This window comes from Lactuca sativa, chromosome 3 (genome assembly GCF_002870075.4).
Source record: "Lactuca sativa cultivar Salinas chromosome 3, Lsat_Salinas_v11, whole genome shotgun sequence".
Classification (NCBI taxonomy): domain Eukaryota; kingdom Viridiplantae; phylum Streptophyta; class Magnoliopsida; order Asterales; family Asteraceae; genus Lactuca; species Lactuca sativa.
Window position 1 is genome coordinate 278,045,057 of NC_056625.2, and position 10,169 is coordinate 278,055,225.

Below are 10,169 nucleotides of genomic sequence, written 5' to 3' on the forward strand. Positions count from 1 at the left end.
TTTTCTTTATTATTTTCGTGTGACCTGTAACCTATAATCAAATATATTAAATTAATTCACCACCGTTCCCTGTGATCGACACCCTTGCTTATCAAAGCTATACTATACTCGATCAAGTTCACTGCCTGTAAGGTGTGGTTTAGATGCGATAAATTAGGACTTATAAATAAAAAACTAGTGCATTAAAAATACACATCAAGTTTTTGGCGCCGTTGCCGGGGAACGGCTTAGTTTTTAGCTTATTTATTTGCATTAAATTAATCGATCCTTCTCGTGGAGTCGAAGCCACAAGAAGTTAATTTTTCAGCAAAATAAAAATTTTCTGTTAATCACAGAGTCCACGACGTGGCCATATACTTGCCACGACGTGGACAGACAATTATTTTTTTTTTTTTTTTTAATTTTAGTTTGTAGTTAGTTTTTCTTATTTTAGATCAGTTTTACGTTTTAGTTTAGCAAGTTGCAGGAGTTCATGACCAGAAGCTCAAACACACACTTGGTGCCACCACTGGAAGACCCCGAGTCTGCACTTCACAAGAAAAAGACGCCCTTGCAAGAATTGAAGTCAGCCTTTTCTAGGAAGTCGGGAAAGAAGACAGGAGAGTCAAGTTCATCAGCAAAGCACAAGAGCAATCTTTAGCATTTGGATCATACACCCGTGCAAACCGAGTCCGAATACGATACCGAGCCAGAATTTGAAGAACACACAAGTGAACCCGAGAACGAGCCAAGGAACGAGATGGCAGCAATTGAAGAAATGTCCATGGGAGCATACAAGAAGCAGACCCAAGAAGATATGGGTCCCGGTTTAGTCCAACCCGCAATACCTGCCACTGCCACCTTCGAGCTGAAGGGACACATATTGACTGCGCTGAAGGACATCCCATTTTTCGGGAAAGATCATGAGGATGCTTTTAAGCATCTAGATGAAGTCAACGACATTGCAGATTACTTCAATGTCCCAAATGTCAACAGGAACACAGTCTTGCTTAGGATGCTTCCCATCACTTTCAAAGGAGCTGCTAAGGAGTGGTTAAAAGCACTCCCACCGGGTACAATCACCACTTGGGCTCAAATGCGTGAGCAATTCCTGGACCAGTTTTGCCCGCCATCCAAGATAGCCAAACTCAAGAAGGCAATAGCCAACTTTGAGCAACAGCCGGGGGAGTCACTATATGAAGCATGGGAGCGGTACAAGGGCTTACTCAGAAATTGCCCGCAACATGACCTAAATGTGCAGCAAGAGATGTCAATATTTTATGATGGGGTCAATGTGATGACAAGACAACTCCTTGATTCTCAAGGACCATTGACAAAGAAAAATCCAAGGGAGGTCAAGGAGCTAATTGAAGAATTCGCGAAACACTCCCGCGAATACCATAACCCGAGGCAAGACGGAAGCAAAGGCGGTGAAGGGGCCCAAACTGAAGAAATTGCAGCTGTCATGGCCATGCTAAATAACATGGATCGCAGGATAACACAAATAGACCAGTCGATACATGCCATAAGAGTGGGGTGCGAGCGATGCAGTGGTCCACACTTGACCAAGGACTGCAACGTGGATGAGTTTGGGAACAGAAAAGCTCAAGTGTGCTACTCTAGTGGGGATAAGTTTGATGAGGACTGGAGGAAACCAAAGAAGGAGTGGCTGCCATATGAAGAGTATAAGAAGCAAAAAGAAGAGAAGTATAGGTAGACAGGTCAAGGCCTTTATCAAAAGGAGCAGCCACCAGCCGAGAAGAAACCCGACCTAGAGACCATTTTGATGAAGTTTATGAAGGCTTCGGAAAAGAGACACGATGCCACGGATTTCGCTATCATGGAACAACAAACATTGATAAAGAACCAGCAAGCCTCCATCCATAACCTTGAAGTACAATTTGGTCAACTAGCCACTTTAGTTCATGAAAAATTGTCCCCGAATAATCCCGAAGTAAAGGCCCAATCTCATGTAATGGCCATCGATACTGAAGAAGATACAATATCTGAGTTCCTGGGGGCGTTGGAAGAAGAACCGCAGCAGCCCAAGAAATCAAGGATCGAAAGTGGAGAAAGTGCTGAACCAGGCTCGCCACGACGTGGCGCAAGTCTGAGAAAAAATCCTTTGAGCCTATTCCAGCTTATCATCCACCTATGCTATTTCCCACCCGCGCAGCACTTAGTCAACTGGAGAAGGAACATTTAGAGTTTGTGAAGCATGTGAAAGGGATTCCAATTAATACTCCTTTTGTTGAGTCCTTATCCAAAGCTCCCGAGAACCAGAAATTACTACAAGACTTGATAGATACGCGAAGGCAATTAAAGAAGCAGTCTACAGTGATTCTAAGTGAACAAACTTCAAAAGCTGTGTTGGGAGAAACACCAGAAAAGATGGGGGATCCTGGACGCCTCACTCTTCCATGCGAGTTTGGGAATAAAATGAAGGTTAATGCTTTAGCCGATTCCGGGGCTAGCATTAATCTAATGCCTTTTTCATTTTATCAAAAATTGGAGATTCAGAAGATGAAGGCTACAAAAATGAAGATTCACATGGCGAACCGTTCGGTGACACAACCCCGAGGCATAATGGAGGATATTTTGGTTAAAATTGGAAAATTTGTTTTTCCAATAGACTTTGTAGTCTTGGACATGAAAGAAGACCCGGATGTTCCGATAATCCTTGGTCGGCCATTGCTTAACAATGCTGGTGCCCTTGTGGATATCCGCGAGTCCAAACTCACTTTGAGAGTTGGGGATGAACAAGAAGTCTTCGGGATAAGAGATGACTTTCAAGAAGATAAAGAAGAGGTGTTCACAATTAATGAGGAGAATGAACTAGAAGAGCTGGATAAGCTTATGGAAGAAGAGATAAAGGCAGTTCATCAAGACAAGCGGACAAAACGAAGGGCATCTGTTTCGTATTTGATTGAAGTCATAGCTTACAAGAGCCCGCCTTCTTGGGTGAGCAAAGAGGACGAGGAAATGATAAGTGATGAAAAGGAAGTCACTTCAAAAGTAACAAGGCCGGTGGTGAAAGAAGAGGAGAATGTTATGGAGTGCAAGGAACAAACAAAGGGCACAAAACGCAAGCTTGTAGAAGATGGAAAAGCAAAAAAAGAAAATTCAAAGAAAGCGTATAAAAGGAGAGTTCAAGCTTATAAACGACGGTTCAAGGAACAAAAGATCCTGGTGGTAGACTCTTCCGAAGATTCAATGTAGAAGGCACGGAGTCCAGCTCAAGACTCCAAGAAAAAGAAGCGCTTCTCGGGAGGCAACCCGAGTTTGGTTTGCATTTTCTTTTTAAAATTTTCTTTTCTTTATTTTCTTTTTAATTAGGAAAGACATCGATTCATCATCTAAAAACTGGTAATTAGTAGAGAATTAGCTGTAGGGAACATTAAATAATGAATGATATGCAAAGAAATTAGTTAATATGATAAACTTCATTAAAATTTTGCATCTGGCAGTTTCCACGACGTGGGCATAGCCCAGCCACGTCGTGGGTCGAAAGGAATACGCGATTCTTAAAAAAGATTTAAGGTCCACGACGTGGGCATAGCCAGCCACGTCGTGGCCTTTAAAAATCAGGGGGGGACCAATTGCTTAAAACCCTTTGACCGAGAAATCTCATCCCCCACTTGGAGACTGCCGCACTCACGGGAACATCATAACCCCACAGCCAATTTCCTATTATACTTCCAATTTCCTAGCAAGATCTTGCCAATCAATCCATTTGGTATGTGTTTTACTCATTATTTTGTAATTATTTCTTCCAATTTCAAGTTTTCATGATTAGGGTTTGTATGATTCACGAAATTGGTTGAATCTAGTGGCTGATTTTAGATTGCATGTCATTTAAATGTCCATAGGAACAAACCCCAAGCACTATTTTTGTGGAAATCGCTTGTAAAAAGACCGATTTAGAATCTGTGTGCGATGCGGCCCACGACGTGGCATAGCCTGGCCACGTCGTGACTTCTGGCAGACCCATTTAATATGTTTTAATGTGTTATTTGTTTGCTGCTTTGGTTTGCTTTTGTTTGCAGAAATGGGACCACGACGAGCTGTTCCACAGGAAGAAAACCCGATAGATGTAGCAAGCATACATCCTCTATACCAGTTTCCTCAAAACGTTCCCCGACCGTTGCTAACAACCTACGAGAATCGGCTTGGATGGTTATACAATAGGAAGTTTGCAATAGCCCCAATTATCGATTGGGGATGGCTTGGTAGAGTGGGAATGGTAGCGGAGCTGGAACGTTATTGGTCGAAGACTTATGTTGGAGACCAATTTTCGTTCACTTGTCACGGGTGGAGGAATTTATTCGCCATTCAAGAACCAGTGTATCGGGAATTGTCGGTAGAATTTTTCTCTACCGTATGCTTCGAGGAACGCACCCTTGATGTCACCTACAACCGGGCACTCGTGTTTCGTTTGGGGGGTGTATATCGTGAGTGTAGTCTTCGGGAATTTGCTTGGCGTATGGGGCTCTATACGGAAGTGGAGACGCAATCTCCGTTTTTTATCCCTTTCTTGCTTGGATGTGTGCGGGATTTTGCTCCGGGTACTTTGGATGTGCAGTTTTGGCGGGGCATTTCTAACCATGAGTACAACACTCGTGACTCGAGTGAGTCACAAATTCGGAATCCTGTTTTCCGATTTTTGCACCGCCTTATCACGTTTTCAATCAATCACAAGCATCATGGTGATAAGGTCCCCATCCAGAATCTATTTTATTTATGGACACTTATTACCTCGGGGGTTTGCTGTGATTTGCCTTATATGTTGGCGAGGTTTATGGGGAAGAAAGCGGCCAATTCTAGGCCTGGGAGCCCGATTACTGGGGAGCATTTGGTTACTCGCTTGGATAGGTCATATCATATTTTGACCCATGACTTTGTGAGGAATCTTACTCGATTCCCGAACACAGACTTGACCATTCAAGTCTTGGGTGTGATGCGAGCGGTGGTAAATATCGGGGGTCGTTTTGTTATACCGCCGATAGATGACGAGCAGGAGGAGGTGCAGCCGGGACAGCAACTACCAGCCAGGCCGAGGCGTCGGAATGTGCGGGCTAGAGGTGAGGTCGAGCGAGAGCGTGCTGCTTCGCAGTATGTGCAGGGAGTGCCCACCGACCCTTTTCAGAGTCGGGTGGGAACATATTTGGATAATCTACGGGGTCATGCCATTTACCATACCTAGCTTACTGAGGGTATTTATTCACATTTGGGTGTGACCCGACCACCTTCTATGCCACCACAGTATCCCTATTTTCCGACATGGGAGGAGCTATGGCGTCCGCAAAATGATGGGGCAGGGCCAAGTGGAGCACAAGATCAAGATGATGATTGATTTTATTTCTTTTGTTTTGTTTTTGAGTAGTTTTTTTTTTTTTTTTATGTTGACTTTGGTGTGTAAAACATTATTAAACTATTATGTTGCTTTTTGTTTCTTTTGGGTTGATCTAATTTTTCAGATTAGCGTTGGAATTCTAAGGAGCATAGAAGGTTAACTTTCGAGTCGTGTTTGTCTAGTCAAGGAAGCTTAGAGTCGTGAGTCGGAACCCACAATTCAAGATAAGTGTGGGGTATATTAGGAGAGAGGTTATAGTTGGGAAATATATTTGCATAGAAGTGTCGGAAACCAGTTAGCCATTGGTCAAAGCTGCTAGAGTAAATAAATCAAACAAGTCATTTTCTGCTGATGCCCAGTTTCCATGACGTGGACTCCTTATGCCACGTCATTGTGCTCTTGCAATTTGTAGTAATTCCGCATTTTGGTGTACGCGGTTTCAATCCATATCACGACGTGTCCAGATATATGCCACGACGTGATCCAGTTTATCATTGCCACATTTTCCTTACAAATACCCACTTTGACGAATTAAAGTTTCGAGTCCTGTTCGTGGTTTATTTACGTATTCGACCAGTTCTACACCGAGTTTTGATTTTTGGAAGTCCAATTGCACATTTTCCACACTTTTGGAGATGTTCACGCCACTATCCCAGGGGAGTCTGTTCCTTTTTCTCCCTTTTCTTTAATTTTGATTTGTTTTTATACATACCATGAGGGCATTGTATGAAATAAGTGTGGGGTAGGGGTAGAAAAAGTAAATTGCTAGAAAATTTTGAAAATTCAAATTTTTATTAATTGAATCTAGTAATAATAATTTGAGCTATAATTGCTAGTATTATGCGGGATGATCCGATGAAAGTTCAAATGTTTAGTTGAGCCAATACACGTTATAGTGCATTTGTGGCCTCCCTTATTTTAGTGAAATCATGGAACAAAAACACAACCCCGCTTGGTTTGAGGGATGCAATATGTTTAGCAGCCTAAACCTGAAATGTATCCAGGAAAATTATTATCGTTAGCCAATAAAGGTTGAGGTTGAGTGCCTCTGCTTAAGCATGTAGGTTTTGAGTGAAAAAAGTGAGGTACATGTAAAAAAAAGAGAGAGAGAATTACAAGAAAAATTGTATGAATTTTGGAGCAAATAAAGTGAAGATCAAAAGATCAAAATTCCAAGAAATTCAAAAGTTGAAGATACCAGAAATCAAATGAAATAAGGTGGTGAATTCAAAAGAAATCAAAGATCAAATGTCAAGAAAATGAAGAATTCAAAAGAGCTCCATAGTGGTATCGATAAATTGTAATTCTAGATTATGTATGCTTAGGTTGCTCAACTAAAAATACCTTGAGGATAAGGAGGTTTGTTGCGGATGGATTCGGAGGGTTGCATAAAATGAGCATTGTTCGGAAAAAGTGGGCGAGTGTTTATGAAGATTGTTAGTATTTAAAGTATGGGGGGGGGTACTTTAGGAGAATTTTAGATACAAATGCATGCATTGAGGTTTTGGCATAATGGCTGAACTAGAGTCGGATTGTTCTGTGTAGTGTTAGTAATTAAGAATTAAGTTTAAATTTGCTTGAGGGCAAGCAAAGCCTAAGTGTGGGGTATTTTGATATTGCCATATTTATACTTATTTTTAGGCAATATTTAAGTACATTTTTATTAATAAATTGATAATATGTTTAGAATAATGATACTTATGAGTTTAAATTGTTATTTTCAGTCAATACAAAGGATTTTCGAAGAGAGGGACCAAAGGTGAAAAAATGGGGAACATGGGAGGCTTGGAAGACAAGAAAATAATAAATTCACAATAAGAGCTCAATTCACGACGTGGCGATGCAGCCCACGACGTGGCACGGGTGTTCCAGAAGATAAACATCGCGACGCGGAGGATTTCCTTGAAGGATACGAATTGCTTGAAGCCCACGACGTGGCGCAACCTAGCCACGGCGTGGCGCGGGTTTTTAAGGATTATATAAGTCCTCCTGATTATTACGAAGGAAGAGGCTTTTTGGCAGAAGAAAAAGAGTTCCAGGAGACGATTCAGAGCGAAAGAAAGGTTCTGGAAGAGGGTTTTCAACACCAAAAGAAGTAAAGGTTTAAATTTTAGTTAAATAAGAACATGTCTTTTATTAGTTTTAGCTGTGTTAGTTTAATTACTATGATGAGCAGTTGAATCTAGCTACTCTTGTTTAGCTAGATGAAACTTTAAACTTATGAATAGTTATATGATTATGGATTGAGCTTAGTTGGTAAAAATTTGCTTGTGTTTGATTTGTATAACCTAGCATGTTATTATTCGTTTATCTAATTGCTTAATTGCATGTTCTGTGTAGCTTAGTGACCATTAAACTGCATGAACCTATTTACCTAATAATTTAGTGAACATTGAATTGTTAGAGCTAGGATTGAACAATCTTAGTTAGTAATTAGAATAAATAAAGTTTAGCTGTGCTAGAGAACGTGAATTGTGATCATAATTGCGTTTACACAACAAATCTTACATAGCATATTTACATTCATAATTAGTTATGTGTTTAATTATGTGTGAACATACATGGTTTGACATGAATTAGTTAAGTATTGGTAAGATAGAACTAAATTACTAATATAACTAAAAACCAACTTAGTAATCCGTAATCGTTAGCTAGCCATAAGGGAGAAGTGGATTCAAACTAAACAAGAGTGTGTTTTTATTTATTGAATTTGATTTAAGTTCATCTGATCTTGTAAAACCAGATAAACCCCTTATTAAACTTGTTAAATAAATTAGGTTAATTTAATAGTAAGTAAATTAATTAGAATACCGTTCCCTGTGATCGACACCCGACTTACCCAAACTATACTGTAATCTGACTAGGTACACTGCCTATAAGTGCATAGATAGTTAAGTTTGTTAGGTTATAAATATTAAAATTAGTGGGTACTTTTGTGCACATCAAACATCCCCATCACAACTGCGAAAAACTGCTCGTTCGGTTTTTAACAAGGAAATCTCTCTTTCTGCCTTGGCAAGTTCAGCTTTCTGCACTTCATTTATAGTGGTCTGTTGAGCAATATCATCTCGGAGTTGCCTTTCCACCTGGAAATCAGCATGAAGCTTTTCTAACCAAGAGTCAACAGAAGCCAGAAATGTTTTATTATCAGTAAAAACATCAGAACGTAGAGTCTCGAACTTGGCTTGTTCCCCTTGAAGATACTGAGATAGGGAATCAACTGATGCAGTCACCTTTGCAGCGTTAGACTCAGCTTGACCCTTGAGAGAGTCAACAAAAAACTTGGAGTCTTGGATAAGTTCTTTGATATCAGATGTGGGTTGTTTGCACAGAGAAGTAGAGTCATCCAAAGCAGCAGTGCACTTGTCGATAGACTCATGATATTGGTGTAAAGCAGTGTCCATAAAGGCTTTCATGACAACATCGTTACACTTCTTGGATGTCTCAATCAATGTATCAAGTTTTTCATTAATATTGTCGATCTGCTGCTTGGTTGCTGGAGCAGATTCATCCTCTTCACTTGGGATTCGGTAGGGACTGTAGTAAGTGGAATCGAACTAAAATTCAGCTCCTCCGAGAACTGGATTAGAGTCACTAGAGGGAGTTGGGGAAATCGGTTCGGTAGTGACTTTAGGAGTATCTTCAGTCTTAGCCCCCACATCAGATGTGTTGACTTTGACTGAAGAATTTATGGTAGAGGTAATGATAGGTGTAGTGGTGAAGGTTGCTTGGGAAAAAATAGGAGGTGGTAATGGAGCAGTGGTGATAGGAGTAGAACCGACAGGCGGTGGTGAACCTTCATGCTGCTCTTCCTCTTCCTCACCTGCAGACTACTCATCTTTTTGTTCTGAATGGGAAGGTGAAGGAGTTTTTTTTCTGCGAGCCATTTTCTTTACTTTCTTTGGAACAGAGAAATCACCTTTTTCAGCCTTCTGTTTCTTGGACTTAGCGGGTTTGGAGGAGGGATCACCGGTTTCTTCTTTCTTAAGAGTGACTTTCTTTCCTCATTTAGCATGCTTCTCAACCTCGTCTAAGGCAGCTTGCATCTCAGGAGTCAATTTTCGTGGACTCTTGGGAGGAAGCAATTTGTATTCTGAGATAACTCTACTCTCCTGAGAAACAGACCGATATATTGTTTCTGAAATAGAACCATTGTGTGAAATCCTGGTTGGATCAGCCACGATTATCTTTTTGGTATGGAAGGAGGAGACAGAGGAGAGCAAAGAATCCTTTATGACTGGAACCTTAAGAGAGGTTATTGCCCTTTGAGCGACAATGGTCGAAAAACAACCACAGGAGATTTCAGAATGCTTGGTAGAGGAGGACAGACTCTGTACTAGTTGGGTCCAAATCAATGAACCATAGTCCAGGTTGAGTCCATTGTAGAGACCGTACAGGATCGTCATAAAGCATTTGTTCGAACCATCGAATCCACCAACACGCTCAGCTAACCCCTTGTGAAGAAGGGTGAGTAACCCATTCCATTGAGGGGGTAAGCAAGATTTCTTAAATTTGGTGAAGGTGGTAAGCACCTCAGTGTAGCCCATCTCGTAGAACATCGAGAACAGTTGAGTCGTAGTAATAAAGTCTGGTGAGATGACTAAGGCGTCTACTGCAAGCCCTAGCAGAGAGCAAAATTGTCCTTTTGAAATAGAAGCCTTGTGAGAATGAATCTGAAAGTAGATTCTCTCTTTGATTTTGTCGTAAGATGTTGTGGAGTATACTTGGGACAGTAATGACATTGGAACGGATTCCACTTGTGTTAGAGCGATCACAAGAGGGGAATACTTGAGACATTCCACCACTTAAAGCATGTATGGATCATACAGGAATGGAG

At 41.0% G+C, this 10,169-nt stretch overlaps 1 non-coding gene across 1 annotated transcript; it reads right to left on the reverse strand.

The window, feature by feature from the left end:
• Positions 1–1,123: 1,123 nt before the first annotated feature.
• On the reverse strand, positions 1,124–1,230 carry LOC111893286 (small nucleolar RNA R71). The gene has a single exon (XR_002850847.2). It is a non-coding gene; the product is annotated as a small nucleolar RNA R71 (small nucleolar RNA).
• Between the last annotated feature and the right edge of the window lie 8,939 nt (positions 1,231–10,169).